The sequence below is a fragment of the Salmo salar genome, chromosome ssa10, assembly GCF_905237065.1.
Source record: "Salmo salar chromosome ssa10, Ssal_v3.1, whole genome shotgun sequence".
In the NCBI taxonomy this organism is placed as follows: Eukaryota; Metazoa; Chordata; class Actinopteri; order Salmoniformes; family Salmonidae; genus Salmo; species Salmo salar.
The window spans coordinates 62,938,563-62,962,509 of record NC_059451.1 but is presented as its reverse complement, the minus strand read 5'-3'; the positions used below and the strand labels follow the sequence as shown (position 1 = coordinate 62,962,509).

Sequence of the window (23,947 nt, the reverse complement as noted above, 5' to 3'; positions counted from 1 at the left end):
TGGTTTGTGGGGACCTGAATACTTCTTCTGAGGACCGCAAGTGGGTCAATATTCAGGGTTTGCTCATAGAGACCTGTAGAGCCGATGTCAACTTGAATCATACAATATCCCCCCCTGAAAAAAAACTTTCATAATTAAAGAACTCGGCAAAAAAAAGAAACGTCCTCTCACTGTCAACTGCCTTTATTTTCAGCAAACTTAACATGTGTAAATATTTCTATGAACATAAGATTCAACAACTGAAACAAACTGAAAGAAAGTTCCGCAGACATGTGACTAACAGAAATTGAATAATGTGGCCCTGAACAAAAGGGGGGGGGAGAGAGTCAAAATCAAAAGTAACAGTGAGTATCTGGTGTGGCCACCAGCTGCATTAAGTACTGCAGTGCATCTCCTCCTCATGGACTGCACCAGATTTGCCCGTTCTTGCTGTAAGATGTTATCCCCCTCTTCCACCAAGGCACCTGCAAGTTCCCATACATTTCTGGGGGGAATGGCCCTAGCCCTCACCCTCCGATCCAACAGGTCCCAGATGTGCTCAATGGGATTGAGATGCGGGCTCTTCGCTGGCCATGGCAGAACACTGACATTCCTGTCTTGCAGGAAATCACACACAGAACAAGCAGTAGGGCTGGTGACATTGTCATGCTGGAGGGTCATGTCAGGATGAGCCTGCAGGAAAGGTACCACATGAGGGAGGAGGATGTCTTCCCTGTAACGCACAGTGTTGAGATTGCCTGCAATGACAACAAGCTCAGTCCGATGATGCTGTGACACACCGCCCCAGACCATGACGCACCCTCCACCTCCATATCGATCCGCTCCAGAGTACAGGCCTCGGTGTAACGCTCATTCCTTCGATGAGAAAACGCGAATCCAACCATCACCCCTGGTGAGTCAAAACCGCGACTCGTCAGTGCAGAGCATTTTTTTGCCAGTCCTGTCTGGTCCAGCGATGGTAGGTTTGCGCCCATAGGCGACGTTGTTGCCGGTGATATCTGGTGAGGACCTGCCTTACAACAGGCCTTCAAGCCCTCAGTCCAGCCTCTCTCAGCCTATTGCGGACAGTCTGAGCACTGATGGAGGGATTGTGCTTTCCTGGCGTAGTTGTTGCCATCCTGTACCTGTCCTGCAGGTGTGATGTTCGGATGTACCGATCCTGTGCAGTTGTTACACGTAGTCTGCCACTGCGAGGACAATCAGGTGTCCGTCCTGTCTCCCTGTAGCGCTGTCTTAGGAATCTCACAGTACAGACATTGCAATTTATTGCCCTGGCCACATCTGCAGTCCTCATGCCTCCTTGCAGCATGCCTAAGGCACGTTCACGCAGATGAGTAGGGACCCTGGGCATCTTTCTTTTAGTGTTTTTCTGAGTCAGTAGAAAGGCCTCTTTAGTGTCCTAAGTTTTCATAACTGTGACCTTAATTACCTGTTAGTGTCTTAATGACCGTTCCACAGGTACATGTTCATTAATCGTTTATGGTCCATTATACATGGGAAACAGTATTTAAACCCTTTACAATGAAGATCTGTGAAGTTATTTGGATTTTTACAAATTATCTTTGAAAGACAGGGTCCTGAAAAAGGGGAGTTTCTTTTTTTACTGAGTTTATCTTGAAATTCATAACACAGTAACTGCCTCTGCAGCGAATGTTTTTTTTGTTGCATAGGCATATTTATTTCTGCAACACACTCACTCATCACAAATTGTTATAAAGCTAGTTACAGTGCCTCCTAAATAAATGTCAATCATTGGGGAACTAGGGTAGGCTATTAGCTGATCATTGATGTTGATGATTTATGTAAATCTGCTAGTTAGCTAGCTCAATTTCTTTTTTACTGATTGTGATTAATCTTAAATAATAACTTCTTAATATAGCCTAATATCAATAACCTTTTAACTCATGATACAGTATATGGCTGGCTGGCTAGTGGCTTGTGTGGATATTTTAGTATTTGTTGGTTAGCTAGAGTCTAGACTACCTGTGTTCAGTGCTTAAATTTGTAAATCAAGGTGCCGGAACAAAATGTGAGCATGAGAGGGGGGGGGGGTGACCTGGGGAGCTCTGAGGTACCGGAACGCATGATTTATACATTTTATCATTGCATGCATATAAATCGCTTTTGTGTAGTGGCATAGAGCAGTAGAGTAGAGACGGTTACAGAAGTTGCACACATGGGGACCATTTTTAGTAACCTAGGATCCTGGTCATACAATTGTAATTCACTTTACATGACTGGAGACTTTGGCAGAATGTTTATTAATACAGCACAAATTTTTGGAAATTACAGTTTACTTTGACACTGAAATCTGAGATGTAAAAAAACAACCTCGTCTGGAATCCATCAATAGCCTAGGCCTCGGTGTGCGGCGACACACACACTGTACAATATGAGGTGGAAATTACAGTCTAAAAAAAAGGCTTTCCAGTTTCACTGACTCACCCAATCACGAGCAGCTCACTTGCTGGCGATGGCCAATGCTCTTGTACCAAAAGCATAACTCTCGAGTTTTACTTTGTAAAACAATGTTCGCTCAATAGGCCTATTTGGTGCTAAAATATTTTGCTAGCATGCACCAGACAGATTAGAGTAAAATGCACTTTGCTTTCCAACCTGTGTCTTCCAACGATTATATTTAAAATATTGCAAAAGGCCTGTTTTGTCTGCATGCTGTTCACTGTAGATTTGCCGCACATTCCCAACTGTAGCCTATTCCTAGTTATTGATCTACACACAATCCACATCTAGGCAATTTTTTTTAAGTTATTGATCCGTGGCTAAATTCACAAGGCCGCAGGGCCAGACGGATTACTAGGATGTGTACTGCAAGCATGCACTGACCAACTGGCAAGTGTCTTCACTGACATTTTCAACCTCTCCCTGTCTGAGTCTGTAATTCCTACATGTATTAAGCACACCACCATAGTGCCTGTGCCCAAGAACACTAAGGTAACCTGCCTAAATGACAACCGACCCGTAGCACTCACGTCTGTAGCCATGAAGTGCTTTGAAAGGCTGGTCATGGCTCAAATCAACACCATTATCCCAGAAACTCTAGACCCACCCCAATTTGCATACCGCCCCAAAAGATCCACAGATGACACAATCTCTATTGCACTCCACACTGCCCTTTCCCACCTGGACAAAAGGAACACCTATGTGAGAATGCTATTCATTGACTACAGCTCAGCGTTCAACACCATAGTGCCCTCAAAGCTCATCAATAAACTAAGGACCCTGGGACTAAACACCTCCCTCTGCAACTGGATCCTGGACTTCCTGACGGGCCTCCCCCAGGTAGTAAGGGTAGGTAACAACACATCTGCCACGCTGATCTTCAACACAGGAGCCCCTCAGGGGTGCGTGCTCAGCCCCTCTCTTGTACTCCCTGTTCACTCATGACTGCACGGCTAGGCACAACTCCAAAACCATCATTAAGTTTGCCGATGACACAACAGAGGTGTGCCTAATCACCGACGACGACAAGCCAGCCTATAGGGAGGAGGTCAGAGACCTGGCGGCGTGGTGCCAGGACAACAACCTCTCCCTCAACGTGAAATGATTGTGGACTACAAGAAAAAGAGGACCGAGCACGCCCCCATTCTCATCTACGGGGCTGCAGTGGAGCAGGTTGAGAGCTTCAAGTTCCTTGGTGTCCACATCACCAACAAACTAACATGGTCCAAGACAGTCGTGAAGAGGGCACAACAAAACCTATTCCCCCGCAGGAGACTGAAAAGATTTGGCATGGGTCCTCAGATCCTCAAAAGGTTCTACAGCTGCACCACCGAGAGCATCCTGACAGGTTGCATCACCGCCTGGTATGGCAAATGCTCAGTCTCCGACCGCAAGGCACTACAGAGGTAGTGCAAAAGGCCCAGGACCAAGCTCCCTGCCACCCAAGACCTCTATACCAGGCGGTGTCAGAGGAAGGCCCTAAAAAATGGTCAAAGACTCCAGCCACCCTAGTCATAGACTGGTCTCTGCTACTGCACAGCAAGCAGTACCGGAGTACAAAGTCTAGGTCCAAGAGGCCTCTAAACAGCTTCTACCCTGAAGCCATAAGACTCCTGAACACCTAATCAAATGTGCCCCTGCACATTGACTCTGTATCGGTACCCACCTGTATATTGTCTTGCTGTTATTTTACTGCTGCTCTTTAATTGTTTATTAATTACTTGTTATTTTTATCTTTTTTTGTTTTAACTGCATTGTTGGTTAGGGGCTCGTAAGTAAGCATTTCACTCTAAGGTTTACACCTTTGTATTCGGCGCATGTGACTAATACCATTTGATTTTGAAATGATGGGCCTACTAATGGTGCAGAAATCTATTCTGGATTATTTTATTATTTTCGGAACAGACAGCAATAATTGTATAACTTTGGAAAATGTCTTTTGTCCAGTGTTTGTGTTCTTTTGCCCATTTTAATATTTTATTTTTGCAACTCTGTCTAGAATGCCAGCATCCCGGAGTCACCTCTTCACTGTTGTCGTTGACTGGTGTTTTGCAGGTACTATTTAATGAAGCTGCCAGTTGAGGATTTGTGAGGCGTCTGTTTCTCAAACTAGACACTAATGTACTTGTCCTCTTGCTCAGTTGTGCACCAGGGCCTCCCACTCTTTCTTATTCTGGTTAGAGCCAGTTTGCGCTGTTCTGTTTAGGGAGTGGTACACAGCATTGTACCAGATCTTCAGTTTCTTGGCAATTTCTCACATGGAATAGCCTTCATTTCTCAGAACAAGAATAGACTGATGCTTTTCAGAAAAAAGTTATTTGTAACCTGTAATCGAACCCACAAATGCTGATGCTCCAGATACTCAACTAGTCTAAAGGCCAGTTGTATTGCTTTTTTAATCAGTAAAACAGTTTTCAGCTGTCCTGACATAATTGCAAAAGGGTAATGATCAATTAGCCTTTTAAAAATGATAAACTTGGATTAGCTAACACAACATGCCATTGGAACACAGGAGTGATGGTTGCTGATAATGGGCCTCTGTACGCCTATATACAGTGGGGAGAACAAGTATTTGATAACCTGCAAAATCGGCAGTGTTTCCTACTTACAAAGCATGTAGAGGTCTGTAATTTTTATCATAGGTACACTTCAACCGTGAGAGACGGAATCTAAAACAAAAATCCAGAAAATCACATTGTATGATTTTTAAGTAATTCATTTGCATTTTATTGCATGACATAAGTATTTCATCACCTACCAACCAGTAACAATTCCGGCTCTCACAGACCTGTTAGTTTTTCTTTAAGAAGCCCTCATGTTCTCCACTCATTACCTGTATTAACTGCACCTGTTTGAACTCGTTACCTGTATGAAAGACACCTGTCCACACACTCAATCAAACAAACTCCAACCTCTCCACAATGGCCAAGACCAGAGAGCTGTGTAAGGACATCAGGGATAGAATTCTAGACCTGCACAAGGCTGGGATGGGCTACAGGACAATAGGCAAGCAGCTTGGTGAGAAGGCAACAACTGTTGGTGCAATTATTAGAAAATGGAAGAAGTTCAAGATGACGGTCAATCACCCTCGGTCTGGGGCTCCATGCAAGATCTCACCTCGTGGGGCATCAATGATCATGAGGAAGGTGAGGGATCAGCCCAGAACTACACGGCAGGACCTGGTCAATGACCTGAAGAGGGCTGGGACCACAGTCTCAAAGAAAATCATTAGTAACACACTACGCCGTCATGGATTAGAATCCTGCAGCACACGCAAGGTCCCCCTGCTCAAGCCAGCGCATGTCCAGGCCCGTCTGAAGTTTGCCAATGACTATCTGGATGATCCAGAGGAGGAATGGGAGAAGGTCATGTGGTCTGATGAGACAAAAATAGAGCTTTTTGGACTAAACTCCACTCGCCATGTTTGGAGGAAGGATGAGTACAACCCCAAGAACACCATCCCAACTGTGAAGCATGGAGGTGGAAACATTCTTTGGGGATGCTTTTCTGCAAAGGGGACAGGACGACTGCACCGTATTGAGGGGAGGATGGATGGGGCCATGTATCGCGAGATCTTGGCCAACAACCTCCATCCCTCAGTAAGAGCATTGAAGATGGGTCGTGGCTGGGTCTTCCAGCATGACAACGACCCAAAACACACAGCCAGGGCAACTAAGGAGTGGCTCCGTAAGAAGCATCTCAAGGTCCTGGAGTGGCCTAGCCAGTCTCCAGACTTGAACCCAATAGAAAATCTTTGGAGGGAGCTGAAAGTCCGTATTGCCCAGCGACAGCCCCGAAACCCGAAGGATCTGGAGAAGGTCTGTATTGAGGAGTGGGCCAAAATCCCTGCTGCAGTGTGTGCAAACCTGGTCAAGAACTACAGGAAACGCATGATCTCTGTAATTGCAAACAGGTTTCTGTACATTTGTAATTTTCTGGATTTTTGTTTTAGATTCCGTCTCTCACAGTTGAAGTGTACCTATGATAAAAATTACAGACCTCTACATGCTTTGTAAGTAGGAAAACCTGCAAAATCGGCAGTGTATCAAATACCTGTTCTCCCCACTGTAGATAATCCAGAAAAAACATGCAGTTTCCAGCTACAATAGTCATTTACAACATTAAATGTCTACACTGTATTTCTGATCAATTTGATGTTATTTTAATGGAGAATATTTTTTGCTTTTCTTTCAAAAACAAGGACATTTCTAAGTGACCCCAAACTTTTGAACGGTAGTGTAGTTAGTGGGAAGTGTCTCGGCAATCAGGATAGATAATAAACAGAGTAGCAGCACTGTATGTGAAGAGTGTGAGTTGGTGTGGCATCAATATGCATGTGTGTGTGTATAGGAGTGTCATGTGTGAGTAGAGTCCAGTGAGTGTGCACAGAGCCAGTGCAAGTTTTTTGTAATACAAGCGCCTTTGGGCACTATTCAATTCACACTCCAATTCTCTGCTGTGAAAAATCACACAGTTAATTACACAATAATTTCAAAATCAATCTATAAAGCAATGGTTCCCATGCAGCGACTGGTCATATAATATTCCAGCCAGCATCAGAGTAGCCACCAGCCCTTTCATGACTCATCATTCCTCAACGAGGACAAGCGATGCCATCATTTGACAAATTCTCCAGGTTTACTGCTCCATAGTGACACCTTCCATTCATCAAGCCAGACCAGAGATAGCATCACTCAAATGGCTGGTATCTGTGCACTGTTTTCGGGCATGACACGCTTTATGAATACAGGCCCTGACCTTTTCATTTTAATCCAACATTAAAAGCAAACTCTTGGGACATAATTCACCCCAAACCTGCATAGAAAGAACTGAAAATCAAGCATCTAGTGGATCAGCACAGTAAAATTACACGAACAGAAAAAATAAGTTTGCGCTTAATTTTGTGACTGTTCCGCTGTGCTTGGTGGTGCTCGAACAGAGCCAAGATAGACTACCAACACAAGATAATACCAATCCATGGGATTTCATTCAAGCGGATGCTGAAAAACCCTAACAAATTAATCATCTCCCCTGATACGGCCGGCTTTCAGCTATAATCTTGCTCCAGGCAACATTCTCTCCCTCCCTGCCCTTTGAAGCGTAGACAGTTCCAATCTCCTGAGAAAATCCCTTTATTATACCAGGAGTGCTCAGTGCAGGCTCCTTCAAGTGAAGAAGACGTCTGAATGGTGAAATGGCTAACAACTGGAGATGACAGAAACAGCTCAGTTGGTAGAGCGCGGCCCATATAGTGGGTTCAATTCCCGGGTCCACCAGTACGTAAAATGCATGCACGCATTACTAAGTCGCTTTGGACAAAAGTGTATGCTAAATGGCACATAATATTATTATGATATATATATAACGTTGCATCCAAGATTTTTTTTAAAATCATAATAATGCATATTCTGGTTCCAAAAGGTGCTGAACTCAAAGTGCAGTAAAAATCTTGAAAATATGAACTATCCCCACTCAAACATATTTTTACTTCCCTTAAATAGCAGACCTTAAAAATGTATTTGGGTCATCAACAATCATGTTCATTATTCAATTGAGAAACCATGTTCTACTATTTTATCAACAAAAACACAACAAGGGTGTCGTTGTGTGTTCATATGTAATCGTGTGTTTTCACCAAAACATAGAGCAACACCGTGACTAAGACGTACCCGCTGCTTCCGAACGTGAACAAGCGCCTCGTTAACTTGCCAGTCAGCTTGTTCAAAGCCCTACATCCTGTCGAATAACAGAGCACCCCTGGTGTCGAAAGTCCCCTTGCAACTTCACGCACACACTGCATACACAGACCGAATGTGTCAGTGACGCTGCACACTCCCCTGTCTCCGTCACTCCCTCCCCCTCTCTCACAGTTTTTATCCGTCTGTCTGTTTCTGTCTATCAGTCTGTCTGTGTCTATATCGGTCCATCAGTTTGTCTGCCGCTTAAGTCATTATGCCTAAACCCGCTGGCAAAGCGAGCTGCCACCAGCAACAGTTGCCTAAAGCAAGCATAGAGGAGAATTTGAGATTTAAAAAAAAATAAAAATAGGAGAGCCCAACTTACGGAGCGATTCTGTGAATCCGATCGGAGCCTGGGCAGGGGGAAGAGCCACATGACAAATGCATTCAGACGAGGAGAGAGCTGGCGAATGAGGGATAAAGCGCGAGAGTGTGCAGGGGATAAAGTGAGGGAGACCGAGCCAAAGAGAAAGGAAAAGGGAGTGGGAGAGAGAGAGGGAGAGCACTGGACTTGGCCTCTCCCCTCACTCTTTAGCGGCACCCATACAGGCTCAGCCCCCTGTCTGTCTGTCACCCGATCCGCCACATCAATAATGTAGTCACGGCTAAGAGCCCATTACAGACAGACTCCACATAGAGAAGAACAGGAGTACGTACACACAGAGAGAAAGACCGAGATGGGGAGGGGGCGCCAGGGAAGGTAAGAGATTGACAAAAAAGGCAAAGGAGAATATGAATTGGGGAGAGAGTGCGAGTGAAACGGTGAGAGCAAGTCAACGAGAGATAAAGAGAGGAGTGGCAGAGAGAGGGGAAAGTAACAACAAAAAGGGTGGTCAAATCAAGAGGGAGTAAGGAAAACGAGAAAACGGAAGATTCCAAAGAGCGAACGGTCTGACCCGCAGGGAGAGTGAATTCCCAGGGAGACATATCTTCTTATCCATGCCTCCTAATCAAGCACTTTGCGGGGCCTGAGCCCAGCAGCTGTCCACTGCTTAGTGTGAGCTGGGTTGCCATGTTCGCAGTTTTCCAGAAATGTTGCAACTTTGAAAACGATGTCGCGGGTGTAAATGTATTGGTCGCGGGTTTTTGGGCTACTTCTAAATTGCACCGCGGCCGCCATGGCAATTTCTTAAAAATCTATATTTCACAGTGGCCTGCTGCTGACTAACAGGCAATGAGGCAGCCTGTTTCTGAGTGGTGGCGAAGGGGTGTGTGTGTTAAGATGAGCGCTGCAGCAGGGAGCGAGAGCAGTACACGCACACATCGTGACAACTTTATCAGTTGTAGGTAGGCTATATTGATTGTCATTATGGAGACACCTATTTCCAACCCCTTTTCCATCAAACATAACACGCTAGAACTGATGTGCATCAAGAAATAAAGGTGACAAATCACAGGAAAACGACTTTAGGCGCTCTTTAGACCATTGGATACATTTGCTCAGAGGTGGTTTAAACTGCATTATAATGTTGACTTTGCTTAGGAAAAACCATATCAAGCGAAGTGTTTTACATGCTGTCCACATCGCTCTGTCGCAAAATAAATGTACACATACATGTTATTCAATCATTGCACCCACACTGCTCGCACACGCCAACGAGCGTCTGCATAGCCAGGGGCTAAAATAAAACATGGTTCTATTTATGAAGCTTCATGTGCTGCAAGTCCCATCTCCTCATTGGTTTTTAGGAGCATATACCCACGTAGGGGATTGAAAAATGAACTGAGGTCCACACTCCAGTCCAGTTGGTGGTGGTAATGCACCTTAAAGTTGGTTGCCAACTGCCATATAAAGTCCAAAGAAGAAGCCTGAAGGAGGAGCGATCACTAGAAACAAACTTGATTTACCCTTTTATCTGTGGATTAATTGTCAGAGTAGAGGACCTTGTGCATTTCAGGTAAAATAACAACCCAATGTTTATAACCCAGGACAAATTAGCTAGCAACAGCAAGCAAGCTAGCTAAATTGTCAAAATGTTTCATGCTTTTCGATTTGTCCCCAAATTAATATAGTTGGTTCAGAGTTCGTTTTGATATTTCAACCTGCGTGTCCTGATGGTGTCTGGAGTGGGTGGACAAAATCAACATGAGCGTGAGCGGTCTGGTCAGCATGTTTACTCATGCTCAGTTTTTGAGTGTTGAGCGCTGCGAGAGTGGACATTTTGAAATGGAAGTTATGGAACTCCCTCGCGTGCTTCTGTTATCGGGGAAAAGTCGACAATGAAACTGACAATGACAAATTTGCATCTGTTGGCCATCAATTAGCCTATTCATTTCTATTCCTATGTAGGCTATTTTAGGCAACAATTTTAGACAATAAATACACTACATGACCAAAAGTATGTGGACACCTGCTCGTCGAACATCTCATTCCAAAATCATGGCCATTAATATGAAGTTAGTCCCCCCTTTGCTGCTATAACAGCCTCCACTCATATTATTTTTCCTATCAGGTTACAGTTTTCTAACTTTTCTGGTTTACTGTATCAAAGTAATCTTCATGCTATTACACATGTAGCCAAGCTCCCTTCCAAGTCTCAATCAAAAAGTGTTCTGATTGGCTAGGTAGGTGTGAGAGCAATACTGCAGAGAACAGAGCTGGGAAGGAAGAAGCCAGCTGTGGGTTTTCCAAAAATGGAATCCAAGAAATGTATCCAATCTGTTTGCGCAGTCAACGTTAAAATGGAAATGCATGGATCCATTCCAATGTGAGCTATGAGGAAAACAATGTTGTCTGCCATGCTTATGAACTGTGACCACCATATTTGATACATTATTCTTGAACATACTTTTCCGTACGTGTCACATGTACAGAAATGAAAGGCAGACAATAGTTTTTACTAGCTAGCATCGCTCAAACATAGCAACAATTAAGTAAGCTAGTTCTGTTTGGTTTCCACAGCTACTGTAACATTTCCTGGTTGCCTCCCTACTTACAGTACTCACACGCTCTGTTTTATAGAGTCAATGTTTGGCTACAAGACTTTTGTCGTAAAGAGTTCTCAGACTGCACTTTATTTGACTTTGGGTTTACAGGCCACATGAATTTGAATAAGTCCCCCTGTGAAATAGTCCTCCTCTTGCAAATGTTTTGTTTTATACTGTCAAGCTTTATGGGACACTGTGTGTACATGCGTATGTGCACCAACCCTATGACCAATAATCTAGCATCTCTTTACAGTGTTTAGTGTTAATGGCAAGGCACTACATTGATTGGACAACAGCAACTTCCTCATTGACCAACAATGGACCAAGAGGAGAATTATGATGCAGATCATGGCCATATGCGCTCCATACGGAAGGCCAGGGTCCAGTTTCAGAGTGACAGCATGACACTTCCTCTGAGGGGAAGTAGGCCCAAGGGCTTACAAGGACAACCATTAGGGATGTAACAATTCACCGATATGCATCGTTCCCCAGTTCAAATGTTTAAAGCTGCAATATGTAACTTTTAGGGCAACTCGACAAAATTCTAATAGAAACGTGAGTTTCTAAATGTGAGTTTCTCATTGAAAGCAACTCCAAGAAGCAGTAGATCTGTTCTATGTGCACTATTTCTATGCTTCCCATTTTTAAGTTTCGCTTTTGCATCTTTTACTTTCGGTTTTGTACACCAGCTTCAAAAATACAACATTTTTGGTTATTTAAAATATATTTCACAGCGGTTTAGATGGTACAATGATTCTCTACACTATACATGTAATGGCGCCGGAGGGGACGGCTGACGTTTTATGGGCTGTTAACCAGCCATGCTATTTTGTTAGTTTTTTCAGGTTGTTTGTAACTTATTTTGTTCATAATGTTGCTGCTACCATCTCTTATGACCGAAAAGAGCTTCTGGACATCAGAACAGTGATTTCTCACCTTGAACTGGACAAATCATTTTTCTTCAATCAGCCGGACAAGAGGGATTTACTCCAGACATCCGACGAGGCCCTCATCCCCGTCATTTGCAGGAGAAAAAGACGGAGATATCGCGGAAGGAGATCGGGTTGCCTTGTAAGGATCCGGCGACGAGTGGCTAATCTGCCTTTGCCATTGGTACTATTGGCCATCGTACAATCGCTGGATAATTAAGTGGACAAACTACAAGCACTTTTATGTATATCCTACCAACAGGACATTAAAAACTGTAATATCTTTTTTTTCACCAAGTTGTGGCTGAACGACTACATGAATAACATACAGCTGGCAGGTTACACAATGTATTGGCAGGATAGAACAACAGCCTCTGGTAGGACAAGGGGTGGTGGTATATGTATATTTGCAAACAACAGCTGGTGCACGATATCTAAGGAAGTCTTGAGGTTTTCTCGTCTGAGGTAGAGTATATCATGATAAGCTGTAGACCACACTATTTACCAAGAGCTTACTTAAAAAAAAATCAGAGCTGTCTATTTACCACCACAAACCGATACTGGCACTAAGACACACACTCAATGGGTTGTATACGGCCATAAGCTGACAGTAAAACGCTCATCCAGAGGCGGCGCTCCTAGTGGGCGTGGAATTTAATGCAGGGAAACTTAAATCTGTTTTACCTAATTTCTACCAGCATGTTAAATGTGCGACCAGAGGGGAAAAAATACTCAAGACCACCTTTACTCCTCCGATGGCATTGAGGAGTACACCACATAAGTCACCGGCTTCATCAATAAGTGCATCGACGACGTCATCCTCACAGTGACTGTACATACATACCCCAACCAGAAGCCATGGATTACAGACAACATCCACACTGAGCTAAAGGGTAGAGCTGCCGCTTTCAAGGAGCGGGACTCTAATCCGGGAAAAAATCCCGCTATACCCACTGATGAACCATCAAACAGGCAAAGCATCAATACAGGACTAAGATCGAATCATACTACACCAGGTCCGACTCTCATCAGATGTGACAGGGCAAACTATTACAGACTCGCTTCGAGGCAATTAACACTGAAACATGCATGAGAGCATCAGCTGTTCCGGATGACTGTGTAATCACTCTCTCCATAGCCGACGTGAGTAAGACCTTTAAACACGTCAACATTCATAAGGCCGGAGGGCCAGACAGATTACCAGGACGTGTACTCCGAGCATGCGCTGACCAACTGGCAAGTGTCTTCACTTACATTTTCAACTGCTCCCTGTCTGAGTCTGTAATACCTACATGTTTCAAACAGACCACCATAGTCCCTGTGCACAAGTACACTAATGTAATCTGCCTAAATGACTACCGACCCGTAGCACTCACGTCCATTGCCATGAAGTGCTTTGAAAGGCTGGTCATGGCTCACATCAACACCGTTATCCTAGACCCACTCCAATTTGCATACCGCTCCAACAGATCCACAGATGACGCAATCTCTATTGCACTCCACACTGCCCTTTCCCACCTGGACAAAAGGAACACCATAGTGCCCTCAATGCTCATCACTAAGCTAAGGACCCTGGGACTAAACACCTCCCTCTGCAACTGGATCCTGGACTTCCTGACGGGCCGCCCCCAGGTGGTAAGGGTAGGTAACAACACATCCGCAATGCTGATCCTCAACACGGGGGCCCCTCAGGGGTGCGTGCTCAGTCCCCTCCTGTACTCCCTGTTCATTCATGACTGCATGGCCAGGCACGACTCCAACACCATCATTACGTTTTCAGATGACACAACAGTGGTAGGCCTGATCACCGACAACAACGAGACAGCCTATAGGGAGGAGGTCAGAGACTTGGCCGTGTGGTGCCAGGACAACAACCTCTCCCTTAACATGATCAAGACAAAGGAGATGATTGTGAACTACAGGAAAAGGAGGACTGAGCACGCCCCCTTTCTCATTTAAGGGGCTGTAGTGGAGCAGGTTTAGAGTTTCAAGTTCCTTGGTGTCCACATCACCAACAAACTAACATGGTCCAAGACAGTCGTGAAGAGGGCACACCAAAACCTATTCCTCCGCAGGAGACTGAAAAGATTTGGCATGGGTCCTCAGATCCTAAAAAGGTTCTACAGCTGCACTATCGAGAGCATCCTGACTGGTTGCATCACTGCCTGGTATGGCAACTGCTCGGCCTCCGACCGCAAGGCACTACAAAGTATAGTGCATACGGCCCAGTAAATCACTGTGACCAAGCTCCCTGCCATCCAGGACCTCTATACCAGGCGGTGTCAGAGGAAGGCCCTAAAAATTGTCAGACTCCAGCCACCCTAGTCTTAGACTGGTCTCTGCTACCGCACGGCAAGCGGTACCGGAGATCCAAATATAGGTCCAAGAGGCTTCTAAACAGCTTCTACCCCCAAGCCGTAAGACTCCTGAACATCTAGTCAAATGGCTACCTAGACTATTTGCATTGCGCCCCCCCCCCCCTGCTGCTACTCTCTGTTTATTATCTTTGCATAGTGAATTTAATAACTCTACCTACATGTACATATTACTTCGACTAACCGGTGCCCCCGCACATTGACTCTGTATCGGTACACCCTGTATATAGCCTCGCTATTGTTATTTTACTGCTGCTCTTTAATTATTTGTAACTTTTTTTAAATTATTATTGTACTTTTCTTAACTGCATTGTTGGTTAAGGGCTTGTAAGTAAGCATTTCACAGGTCTAAAATGTGCATGTGACATAAAATTTGATTTAATACATTTCCTTTAGAAAGTATTCATACCCATTATTCCACTTTTTTTTTGTTACATTCTGATTTAAGACAGTCTTAAATAAAAAATGTTTTCTCCTCACCCATCTACATACAATACCCCATAATGATAAAGTGAATACATGTTTTTTATTTTTATTTTGGGGAAAATTAAATACAGAAATATCAAATTTATATAAGTATGCACACCCATGAGTCAATACTTTGTAGAAGCACCTTTGGCAGCAATTACAGCTGTGAGTCTTTCTGGGTAAGTCTCAAGAGCTTTCCACACCTGGATTGTACAACATTTGACCATTATTATTTTCAAAATTCTTCAAGTTCTGCAAATTGTTTGTTGATCATTGCTACACAAACATTTTCAGGTCTTACCATAGATTTTCAAGTATATTTAAGTCAAAACTGTAACTCGGCCACTCAGGAACATTCAGTCTTCTTGGTAAGCAACTCCAGTGTATATTTGTTCTTGTGTTTTAAGTTATTGCCCTGCTGAAAGGTGAATTCATCTGTGTCTAGTGAAAGCAGACTGAACTAGGTTTTCCTCTAGGATTTTGCCTGTGATTAGCTCCATTCTTATTCTTTTTTATTCCAAAAAACTCCCCAGTCCTTAACGATTCCAAGCATACGCATAACATGGTGCAGCCAACACTATGCTTGAAAATATGGAGAGTGGTACTCAGTAATATGTTTGGAGCAAATCGAATACAACACAACACTTTGTATTTAGTACAAAAAGTGAATTGCTTTGCAACATTTTTTGCAGTAGTACTTTAGTTCCTTTTGCAAACAGGATTGTTTTTTAATATTTTTATTCTGTACAGGCTTCCTTCTTTTCAATTAGGTTCGTATTGTGGAGTAACTACATTGTTGTTTATCCATCCTCAGTTTTCTCCTATCACAGCCATTAAATAACTTCACCATGCTCAAAGAGATATTCAGTCTGTTTTTTATTTTATTTTTACACATCTACAGTACTAATAGGTGCCCTTCTTTGCAAGGCATTGGAAATCCTTCCTGATCTTTGTGGTTGAATCTGTGTTTGAAATGCACTGCTCAACTGAGGGCACTTACATATAATAGTATGTGTAGGGTACAGAGTTGAGGTAGTCATTCAAAAAAAATGCTAAACACTATTATTGCACACAGAGCGAGTCCATACAACTTATGTGACTTGTTAAGCACATGTTTACTCCTGAACATATTTAGGCTTGCCATAACAAAGGGGTTGAATACTTACTCGTTATTTAACATTTATTTGAAAAAAATGTTGAACATAATTCCCCTTTGACATTGTGGGATATTGTGTGTAGGCCAGTGACCAAAAAAAATCTAAATTTAAATCAATTTTAAAATCAGGCTGTAACAAAACATGGAAAAAGTCAAGGGTTATAAATACTTTATAAAAGGCACTTATTTTGTTAAACTTCAATTAGGTGAACCATTTGAATTTTAGCAACCGGGAAATGGCAGAACAATTTCTACATATTGCACCTTTAAGATGCGAGTGCATATGTTAGAAAACTGATTCAAAGGTTACGAAATGCTGGTTCACAACGACATTTTACTTATTATAAAAATAGCTTTAATCTGACTGAATTAATGAGTCATCTCCTTCAGCCTATCAAACTGTTATTCATGTATCTGCGTGGCATTGACCCACACGTCAAATAACAACTGTGCACTCAGTGCAGGAGATGCAGCTGCTCGCTCGCGCCAACGTGTGGTAGGCCAACCCTATCCCTGTTCTAATAGAGGTAGTAGCTGCACCTTCAGCATTCAGATGTTTGTATAATGGCTTACGCAATATTAGATCACAGGCTTTATTAATTGAGGGACAACCAATATAATTTACTGGATCATTGTTGCCAAATGTGTTTTACCAGCTGAGCTGTGTAGGCTACCGGAGTGGACACAACTTACCGTAATTTCCGGACTATTAAGCGCACCTGAATATAAGACGCACCCACTGAATAAAAAAAAAAAATATTATTTTGAACAAACTTCTTTGTTCCTAAGGTGAGGTGGAATGCAACGCCTGCCTGTGCCTCCTCCCTGTCCGTCAGAGTTCATGCCTATAAGCCGCAGGTGCCTACCAGTACATTGAAACAAATGAACTTTACACAGGCTTTAACGAAACACGGCTTGTAACAAAAATAAATAGGCTTTAACGAAACACGGCTTGTAACAAAAAATAAAAAAATAGCAGTAAGCTTTAGTTGTCTTTTTGCACTGAGTCAATTCCTCACGCTGCTTTTTCCAACGTCTTATCATCGACTCATTAAGACCAAGCTCCCGTGCAGCAGCTCTATTTCCTTTTCCAACAGCCAGATCAATCGCCTTCAACTTGAAAGCTGCATCATATGCATTTCTCCGTGTCTTTGCCATGATGAGGGTGACAAAATGACTACCGTAATCAGAATGATGGGAAGTTTGAGAGCGCTCGATTTAATCTAAACAGTAAACAAAAAAGTTGTTTGACCTTAACCCGTTCGGCAATTTCATTGGTCTAATGAAAGCTTCATGCCGCCAAAAAACTGAGCACGTCACAGAATGTGTTTATTTGGAGAGAAAAAAATTGAAAGCGGGAAAAATCCATATATTAGCCGCGTCATTGTTTAAGCCGCGAGGTTCAAAGCCTGGGAAAAAAGTTGCGGCTTATAGTCCGGAATCTACGGTACATCTTGCTGATTGCACATCCAACTGCTGATTGGGGCTTTTTGATTGCCAAGTTCACCATACAAATAATTTTTGGTAGTACTGCTTTAAACAGTCAGTGCATTCGGTCATTTTTACATGAACAGGGTAAAGGTGTAATTTCATAACAAGGACAGCAATCATTTTTGCGAGCCACAATGGTCGGAACTGGAGAAGAGAGCCGCTCTCCTCCATGAAGTTACAAATGGTCAAAATCATTCACTTTTTAGACGGTGAAATCCAAAGCTGTTACAGTGCATTCGGAAAGTATTCAGACCTTTGACTTTTTCAACATTATCCTTATTCTAAAATGTATTTTTTTTTTCAACTCAATCTACACACAGTACATATTTAAACATCTTAAGAATGATCAATGGAAACAGGATGTACCTGAGCGCAATTTAGAGTATCATAGCAAAGGGTCTGAATACTTATGTAATTAAGGTATTTTATTTTTATTTAAATATGTTTTTGCTTTGTCATTATCGGCACACACCTGTCTATAAGAGATCCCACAGCTGACAGTCCATGTCAGAGCAAAAACCAAGCCATGAGGTCGAATGAATTGTCCATAGAGCTCCAAGACAAGATTGTGTTGAGGCACAGATCTGGGGAAGGGTACCAAAACATTTCTGCAGCATTGAAGGTCCCCAAGAAGACAGTGGCCTCGCATCATTGTTAAATGGAGTAAGTTTGGAACCACCAAGACTCTTCCTAGAGCTGGCCGCTGGGCCAAACTGAGCAATCGGGGGAGAAGGGCCTTGGTCAGGGAGGTGACCAAGAACCTGATGGTAACTCTGACAGAGCTCCACAGTTCCTCTGTGGAGATGGGAGAACCTTCAAGAAGGGCAACCATCTCTGCAGCACTCCACCAATTAGGCCATTATGGTAGAGTGGCCAGATGGAAGCCACTTCTCAGTAAAAGGCACATTACAGCCTACTTTGAGTTTGCCAAAAGAAAACTAAAGGACTCTCAGACCATGAGAAACAAGATTCTCTTGTCTGATGAAACCAAGATTGAACCCTTTGGCCTGAATGCGAAGCGTCACATCTGGAGGAAACCTGGCACCATCCCTACGGTGAAGCATGGTGGTGGCAGCATCATGCTGTGAGAATGTTTTTCAGTGGCAGGGACTGGGAAACTAGTCAGGATCGAGGGAAAGATGAACGGAGCAAAATACAGAGATCCTTGATGAAAACCTGCTCCAGAGCGCTCAGGACCTCAGACTGGGGCAAAGGTTCACCTTTCAACAAGAAAAAGACCCTAAGTACACAGCCAAGACAACGCAGGAGTGGCTTCGTGACAAGTCTCTGAATGTCCTTGAGTGGCCCAGCCAAAGCCCGGACTTGAACCTGATCAAACATCTCTGGAGAGACCTGAAAATAGCAGTGCAGCCTGAGAGGATCTGCAGGGAAGAATGGGAGAAACTCCCCAAATACAGGTGTGCCAAGCTTATGGCGTCATATGAAAGAAGACTCCAGGCTGTAAGCGCTGCTAAAGGTGCTTCAACAAAGTGCTTCAACAAAGTACTGAGTAAAGGGTCTGAATGCTTATGTAAATGTGATAAGTGTTTAGTTTTTTTTTGCACAAATAAAAAAAAAAAAATGTTTTTGCTTTGTCATTTTGGGGTATTGTGTGTAGATTGAGGGGGAAACCATTTATTCAATTTTAGAATACGGCTGTAATGTAACAAACTGTGGAAAAAGTCAAGGGGTCTGAATACTTTCCGAATGCACTGTATGTCATAGCAAATTTCTAAAGATATCAGTATTTATCTTACAACATTTTAATCTGCTATATGCCAAGTTAATCAGTGTGTGATAAGGATTTCAGATAAAACAAAGTTACCCACCCCCCAGAACAGAGACTGGAAAAGGATATATTTCCAGAAAGTGTTCATACGAGATATTTTATTAATAGGATAGTGTTGTGTGAACCGTATCCTTTTGCAAAGAGGATCTGTGATATACATATTTATTCATCAACAGGATGTACAACATCCGCTCAAGCAATTGCTTACCCCTGCTATACATTCCTAACAAATTCAGAGGGTATACACAAAAGGCAAGAGAAATCTTCACTCACACATGTTCTATGCCTGCTTCTCTCTGGAGAAGAAGCATAGAACACTGAAAAAGAGGGAAGGAAGGAGAAAGTAGGTAGGATGATGAAAGAGAGAAGGAGGAGGGGGTAGGTTGTGGCTGGTGTTGCCGGTAATTAGCCATCCACGTGCCCTCACAAGCGGGGAGAGATAGAGGCTACAACATCGCAGGTCCCCTGAGAGACATTAATATAGCACAAGAGCCTTTGTAGTCCCTGACACTATCTGTCCTGGGATCAGATGGTGGGCTCACTGACAAGACTGATCTCCCAGTACACAAGGCATAGAGTAGAGAGCTTGCGAAATAATAAACTCACAGTATCTGGTCCTCTACAGATGATGGGAAATAAGCTGAAGTCTTTATTTAGCAGAGCTTTAGGCAATACTCAGGAGCATTTTCTGAAACAGTAATCCCAAAATGTGAATATGTAAAAAGGAAAAAGAAGAAAATGGCCAGTGCTTGGAACGGAGGCTGTGCTTTCCTAAACAATGCCATATGTGAATTGTATATAGACACAGAACAGGGTAGAGAAACATTGTACGTAAGAAGAAAATGTGGCCTCTGAGCTGGCGGATAGATCATGATAATGGGGATGAACATAGTAGTCTGTTTACGGGAATGGTCAATAAAAATTAATATGAGTGGTCCCCATAGCTAATAACTCTCCAGAGGGTTATGGGAATGTAGAGCACCCTAAAACACAACATCACAATAGGGTTTTTGATGAAAAAAAATGTGTGTATTGTAGTTGCCCTGCTTTGAGCCAGCTGAGAATACTGTTAATTACCAAACGTAATGCCAGACTCCGCCCAAGAAAATTACAATGGTTAAAGAGTGTGCTCTTTAACAACTTGTCATTTAGTTTCACAATGGTTTTTGTTGGGGGGGTTTTGGGAGGAGAGGCACCACTTCAGATGACCCACTCACATACACCTGGATGAGTGTCTTGCCTCCTGCCTAGAAATTACTATTTTCTTAACCCCTCTCCAGCACCACTTAACTGAAGCTCTCTCTCTCTCTCTAATCCAGTGCGTCTTTGCCCGGACTTTCCGAATAGTTCCAGAACCCACAGGGTGTGAGCTGTTATATTGCTGATGTATTGCCGTTTCCTGTTTACATTAATACCTTATCTAAACTGTCGAGGGCCGGCTGAAGTCCACAGGGTGGGAAAAACACTGAGCTTCAATGCCATGGCTTGAGCAGATACCAGCGCTCAACGTGCTTTCCCTTTGGCCATTTCTCTTGATTTATCCCAGCTATTTCCTCATCACACATACCAGAGAGAGGAAGCAGGTTTTGACTCTCTGTACATGCTCTCAGTATGCATGACATTACAACAGACCAATAATAAGCTTGACATCTTTGGAAAAATTACAAAATGTCCTATCAATCGATCTTCAAACCCGGATGGGAATATGAAGAGGCTGCTCAGGCTCATGACTAGATCTAGCTTAGCTAGATGCTCCTCTCTTTCAGCCCTGACGCCAGAGCGGTAGAAACTGTTCTGAGCCCAGAGAAAGCCACCACCAGATAAGGCACTGGAGACAGAACGTTTGGGGGAAAGACTAATTCTGACAACCAGAGCTGGATGGCGAGGAAAGATTAGAATGGTCCATGGGAAGCACAGCTTGGAAGTCTTTGGTCAAGTGGTCCAGTCCAATTTCCTTGACCAAAAAATCCTTTGGAGGACCCTCATCTTTATGCGTCAGTGTATTCTTGCCCAAATAAGAGCCCCTGTTTTTTTGGACAGACTTCAACAACAAAAAAAGCCAGCTTTCGATTCAGTTTGTATTGTTCAACTTGAGTGGACCTGTGGGGCTTTTGCCAGGCTCTAAGAATGTAAATGTGGCCTTGAGGCTGTTTAGGCTTTTCTCCTATGAGAAACGTCTGTAAGGTTGAGATACAGCTTGTACAGGGCCCTCGTGACTCCCACCGCCACAAGGCATTCTCCTCGTTTGCTTTCCCCCTCTGCACTGCTATCAGCATTCATGGCCCTAAAATCTGCCCTCCTTATAGGCTGCTGCCTCGTGGCAAATCACTATTAACAGGATCAAAACATATGAAAAAGCTTCAGTAGAGCACTGGGGAGCAAGTAGAGCGGCTGGTTTGCACAGATAGTACTACAGCGCTTTGTTGTTTACAACCTGCTGCTACTAGAGCATCTACCAGAGTGATTCATGGAGGCGGAGACATTAACCTATAACAGGGTCTGTGTATCAATCCTTGGTGCATCCAGGCTCATTAGTAATACCTAGGCTGTCCACATGTTAGAGATCTGCTTCAGCAAGCCTGACTTCACATGGTAAATGAGACTGTGCATGATCTGTGCGTGGGGGGGTATAGACATGGAAAGATGACAAGCCTGAGTGGTGATTGAGTCAGCAGAAGGACTACTAATCCCCTGGTGTGAAAAGCACCACGGAGGAGTGCACATCAAGTCAATTACAGTGGCGTTATCCTCATAATTGGCTTTCTGATACCACGTCCAATCCCTGACTCACCGCTACGACCTCCAATAAGACATAAAACATGGAAAAGGACAATATATATGAGGAAGGTGGTAATCTTGTTACACCGGCTCTCGTTGGATGTGGCAGGGCTTGCACACAATAACGGATTACAAAGAACTTCCAAGCCAGCTAAATGCCTTTTATGATTGCTTCAAGGAAAACAACACGAGTCCTGCATGAAAGCCCCTGTTGTTCTGGATGACTGTGTGATCTCGCTCTCCATGGTCGATTCTTACTCCTATTATCTATTCTGATGCCTAGTCACATTACCCTGCCTTTATGTACATATCTACCTCATATGGTCCCTGTATATGGTTCATTATTGTGTATTGTATTCCTAGTGTTATTCTTTTTTTTAAATATTTTTTTACTCTTCATTATTGGGAAGGGCTCATAAGCAAGCATTTCACCTCAGCCACTCAAAAGGGGGAGGGAAGATGCTAAAAACAGCCTAGACAGCAACCTTTTAATAGTACCATACCCATGGAACTTCTTCAAGTAAGAGTAGCTTATCTAACACTTTCTTTACCACCGGTGTATAATGCATTATGAATGCATTATGAATGCCTGTATCATATTGTAAGACTTTTACCATGGCCATAGCTTGAGGCTTTTAAACAGCCTTTATAAATCCATAAGGCCTTTATAAATTAAGATATGCATTACACAAAGGGGTTCATAGAAAGTTATACCGCATTTCTGAGTGATACTGGCTGGAGCCTTTGAATGCATTCAGTACTGTAGCAAAACAGTGGGCATATGGAAGAATGTCCATCTACTCAGAGAAATGGGACACCAGCCGTCAGTGGTCCAACACATTTAAGGTTCAGGTCAGGGTACTCAGGTCATGTAAGTGGCTCTCTGGCCACTGTCACATTCCCCTTGTTGAATGGGCCAGTGTGCTCCCACTGCACCACACCTCAACCCTAGAGTACCTGGCAAATTCTACACCTTTCTTCCTGTGTCTGGAAGTTCAGTGCCAGTGTGTCTGTGTCCATACGTGCATGGACTTGTAATGAAACTAAAAGGTTGACACCACAACAAACCGTTGGTCTGCACATACATCAGTAGGCCATGTATTACAGGGTGAGGGATGCACTCAGCCTGGAAGATGACCTCTTATTCAATTTGTAGAACACAAGATGAAATGTTACCTCCTGTAAGGCTTTATAGCAGAGTGTGGTTGTGAGTGAGGCAGGGGGAAGGGCATTGACTCAATGACAAACCAACCGTTTCTAAACAATCAACAAGGTCATGATAGCCTAACCGAATGGTTTCAGGAATTCCATTGGTGCTTTTGAAGTCAGTGTCAGCTCTTGCTGCATCAGGTGGCGGGGCCGAGCAAGATTACTGGCATTAATGAAAGCACCTGAACTCAGCGCTCAACTTCCTTTGTTGACTGTCCTCCGCTCACTCCACAGTGACAAATTCAGCCCTCTGAACAGTAAGAAAACCCATTCGAAGGGCTATTAAGCTGTACACACATTCATTCAATCGAGTTATCCACACATGCAACACCCAACCAAGTGAAGTGACCCACAGTAGCAGTATGAAAAGGAAATGTAAGTCTCTCTTATTGCACAGCATGAATGCAACAAAGATAAAATTGTCATTCCATGGAGTATTCGACTTCCTCTTGATTAAAGCAGTGTTGTCACAATACCACAATTCTGACTTTGATACAAATACCAGGTTTAGTATCACGATAGTCTACATGTATACCAAAATGAATGCACGGCAAAAAATTAAAGCAGGGACAACTCATGATTGGTTGAAATAAATTGATAATAAGAAGATTGGGGGAGCTGTACTG

General features: G+C 43.3%; 1 protein-coding gene across 4 annotated transcripts in view; it reads right to left on the bottom strand.

Annotated features, from left to right (window-relative positions):
- peak1 (pseudopodium-enriched atypical kinase 1) overlaps nucleotides 1-23,947 on the bottom strand; it is a 298,688-nt gene that overhangs the window by 161,058 nt on the left and 113,683 nt on the right. Inside the window, exon 1 of one of the 4 annotated variants that reach the window (XM_014123827.2) lies at nucleotides 8,524-8,927. The exons of the other annotated variants lie outside the window; for them this stretch is intronic. The gene's annotated coding sequence lies outside the window, so the exon portion shown is untranslated. Of the gene's footprint in view, nucleotides 1-8,523; nucleotides 8,928-23,947 lie in introns of those variants that run through there. 4 annotated transcript variants of the gene reach the window in all.